A 4,819-nucleotide genomic window follows, 5' to 3' on the forward strand; every position below is an offset into this window, starting at 1 on the left:
AAAAACTTGTGAGGCAGCTAAATACCTAGGCATAACCATTTCCAAAGATCTAAACTGGTCCAAACATATTGACAATATCACTTCCAAAGCAACTTCCACTCTTCGCTTCATACAACGGATGTGAAAACTGACAATAAAAAGGTCAAAATTGCTGCCTATAACACCTATGTTCGCCCTCAACTTGAGTACTGTTCAAGCGTCTGGCATCCTTGGCAAAAAACCCTCACTAGCAAAGTCGAAAACGTCCAAAGGTCAGCTGCTAGGTACGTCATGTACGACTACAGTTACACCAGTAGTGTTACACAAATGCTGAAAACTTTAGAATGGAATACACTCCAATATAGAAGGTTACACAACTCATTAGTAATGTTTTATAAAATAAGGACCCAGACAGTTGCAGTCGATCAATCTCATCTTATTCCAACTAGAAACCTAAATTACTTAATCCCCATGTCTCACACTCAGTACTTTTCTAACTCCTACTTCCCAAGGACCATCCGTCTCTGGAACTCCCTACCAACTTATGTTTATCTAGCCCAGTCTCGGTATCTTTAGAGAGAGGCTGGGGGTCAGTATGTAATTCTATTGCCTCTGCCCATTTTAACTGTAGCATACTGTCTTTTTTAGCTTTTATTATTTTAACATTGTAACATATTTCTTTAACAACTGTTTCTCTGACAGCGCCGCCCAGTGATAGTCGGAAATCGACGGTTGGGTGAAAGATGTAGATGTAGATGTAATTTGGATTGAATTTTGATCAGTGAAAAATTCAATATTTAGTTACACCTACGCATCCGTAATAAATATTTGCTGAATAAATGCAATCTACCTACCGACCGACCGACTACCTATATACCTATCTATGCTTTTAATTTTGTATACTATTTACCGATAAGAAGCAAGTAGCGCATCATAGTGAACAAGTAAAATTTTGATGCAGAGCATCAAATCGCCGGATAACTGGTAAAAATAAAGTCACGAAATTTAATGATATACATATACTCCATATCGACACAATTTATCACGTCATTTGAAACAGGTAAACAGAGAGTTTTCCAGCCAGTGTGTTTATATACATACCACATGTACACATTGCAAAGATTAACTAATATTATCTTGAATAAATAACACACACACAAAAATAACTAAGTTTTAATTGTTTAAATGAAAGAACACATTATTTCACAGCTGCATTGTCCGGCAAGAACGTTTGATTCTTTTAGACTTCATTTTTCCTCTGACTTCGACAGCATTTTGCTTTTAGAAGGAATTTATTGTCTGTTTTACAAACAAACACATCGTGTACATAACTTTTAATCTAAAAAAAAATGTATCCTTTTTCAAAGACCCTGTTTTATTTCCTTTTTCTTTTATGTAATCAGCAGTATTTTAGAATTCCATTTAACTTTTGCACCAATTTAAAGAACTACTAGAAGCCATTTCTGAAATTATCTGTAGAATGTTGTAAAGACTGGGATTAAATTAAGAGTCTGCGTAGGTTGAGGGTCTAATTGTATATTAGCAAGTGATAAGAAATATATTAACTGTGGTTATTAATCTGACATGGTTGTAAACCCATATTGTAAAGGCATTCTCTCTGCAGTGTAGTGACAATGTTTATCTGTTTCAGATCATGTGATAGGGCTATTGATACGGAGTAGAGGATAAGTTCTTTATACATTTTTCCTATTTTCCTAAAAAGCTATCATTTGAAATAATAAAACAATCTTGTGCAATTTTCAGCTCCTAATTCCTTTATATAAGCCTTTCTTTAACTGCCTTATTTTTCTTTTATTTAGTCATACAATATCGTTTTTACATTATCACGTTTTATTGACTTCTCCTACCAGCTGCAGAATCTAAAGCGTATCAAATATAGTCGCCGGTTTCTACCGGCGATTAATAATAGTGGACTGAGTTTGACAAAGTCTGTTTACTGTTAATAAAATGTGCAATATCTCTCATATCCACTGGTACTGGAATTCTGTTATACAAATACACTGAATGGACTCCATGATCCCAAAGAACCTGGAAATATACAAACACTGAGTCCAGTATAACCAAATATTATCTGAAAAGTAGCTCCCTCGGAAGCACCGAGAAGAAGGCAAACAGTGAAAATTGCAGACTCGGTTTGATTGAGTCTGTTCATGAGCAGTAATGGAAAATGCAACACCGCCCACGCCCACCTAGCACCGGCTTAAGCAGTATTCAATATTTAATCTTCAAATCTAAACGAGTTAGGTACATAAAAGCATATGGAACTTGAAATGCATGCCTTTAATTGTGCAGACGTAAAATTTCTCCAATATTATGAAATTCATAGAATTACAAAATCTGGAGACTTCCAAGCTGTAATTGTAAAGAAATATTTAATTCAGACCTTAAGCGCTCCTATGAAACTATTTAAGTCACAGACGGGTGTGTGTGTGGGGGGGGGGGGGGGGGGGGGGGGGGGGGAGGCGGTGTGCGTTGATAAAGCGGCGAACCACACGCATACCGGCTAAGTGGTTTCTATTCAAAGTTTTCTTGTGGTAAATTGCGCAATAAAAGCGATGATAGGTAAATGATTTTAATACAGAAACATTATATTTTCGGTTTTGAAAGTAACCTGTTTCTTACAAGTTTAAAATGTTTTATTGGTATAATTTTCCAGCAATGCACTTATATAATGAGTGATATATCATCATCATGAAGGCACATTAAACTATCAAAGAACCTGTCGCTTCCTCCTTTTAATAAAATCTATGAAAAGATCCTTTGGAAGCAAAGAACGCAACCAAGAATAATAATAGCACACTCGGTTTGATTGAGTCTGTTCATGAGAGGTAATGAAATGTGAAACACCTCTCACGCCTCCTAGCACCGGCTTAAGCGGAACTCTATTACACATGTTGAATGGACTCCATGATCCCAAAGGTCCAGAAAATATAACAGCACTGAATCCAAGTACGGGGAGACTTTTTACAGCCGTGAAGATTTGAAAAATTTGAAAAGTAATCAAAGTATTAGAATGCCCCAGTCATAACAATCATTCAATATACTCATATGCTAAATCGTAGATATATTACTAAATGCCATTTATCATTTTATTCATTTTAATAAAAAGAAAAAAGAAAGAAGACAGGTAAGTTTCAACTGTCAATTTTCCTTTGTTCCAAAAATAAGCTTGTGTATGTGTACCTAGTGAATACATATTTCCTTGAAGAAGCAAACCAAAGATAGAAACACAAAAACTGTTTTCGCATCAAGTGATAGCAACATCGAATCCGTTAGTTATATTATTATTTCTTTTGACCCTCCATAACAAGAAGATATGAACAAGATGCATAACATGTATATACAAATCACAGAGTATGAACAATGTAACATGATAATATATACGTTACAAACAATATTCACAATGATTATGAACAATGTAACATGATGATATATACGTTACAAACAATATTCACAATGATTATGAACAAAGTAACATGATGATATATACGTTACAAACAATATTCACAATGATTATGAACAATGTAACATGATGATATATACGTTACAAACAATATTCACAATGAGTATGAACAATGAAACATGGTAATATATACCTTAAAAAGAGTATTTACAATGAGGATAAACACTGAAATGTCTGCGTCATCAAACAGCGAAATTTTCGTTTCATCACAAAGAATATTTTAACAAACATGACTGAAGAAAGAAATGTTAAGAAAATGAACACTCAATCATAGATTTCATCAGAATTAAGAATGTCCACATCTTTTATTGCATATAACCTCTGCAATGTATCATAAGTAATTGATAATGCACGAATGCATCAGTCTATAACACGAAAACAGCACTCAAAAAGGTTAAACTGATAAAAATGCATTTATTGAATTAATATATACATGTATTAGGCTTTACCGGTCGGCTTAAATAAGAAACGGAAAGAATTAAGCTCGACAGGAAACCATTGTTAAGAGTTCAGTGAGACCATTGTATGTACAGATCCCAGAAAAAAAACAACCATGTATTTTCGTTTCAAAACAAAAAGCCTCAGAAAGTATTTGATAAAATCTGATATGATTTAACACCAATAAGTAATATTAACAATTGTTCATGTTAATTATATTGTATCAGAGATGGATTCAGTGTTGTTATATTTTCTAGTCCTTTGGGATCATGGAGTCCATTTAACAAATGTGTAATTAAGTCGGCGCTAGGGGGCGTGAGAGGTGTTGCATATTTCATTACTTCTTACGAATAGACTCAATCAAACCGAACCTGCTATTATTCTTCTTGGATGCATTCATTGCTTCCGAATGGTTTTTTACAGATTTTATTATCTATCACAACAGGAATCTTTAAGTGCCGGGTGGCGGCTGTAAAAGGTCTCCCCGTACTTGGATTCAGTGCTGTTATATTTTCTGGTCCTTTGGGACCACGGAGTTCATTCAACATATGTGTGATAGAGTTCCGCTTCAGCCGGTGCTAGGGGGCGTAAGAGGTGTTGCCCATTTCATTACCTCTCATGAATAGACTCAATCAAACTGAGACTGTTATTATTCTTCTTGGTTGAATTCTTTGTTTCCGAAGGGTCTTTTTGAAGATTTTATTCTCATATGCTTATAACAACGAGTGCATCATCATTGTGTCCTGCGAGATTGTCTCGTGTAAGATCTTATACTGTGAAAATCGCTTGATTACTGAGTATACAGTTTTATTATTACAGTTATTATTACAGTTAAAAAATACAACTAGTACGGATTATATATAGCTACAAAAACGTACAAAAACATATCTGTTTTGAAATTAGCTAAAAAACAAAGAC

The sequence above is a fragment of the Mercenaria mercenaria genome, chromosome 6 (assembly GCF_021730395.1).
Source record: "Mercenaria mercenaria strain notata chromosome 6, MADL_Memer_1, whole genome shotgun sequence".
In the NCBI taxonomy this organism is placed as follows: domain Eukaryota; kingdom Metazoa; phylum Mollusca; class Bivalvia; order Venerida; family Veneridae; genus Mercenaria; species Mercenaria mercenaria.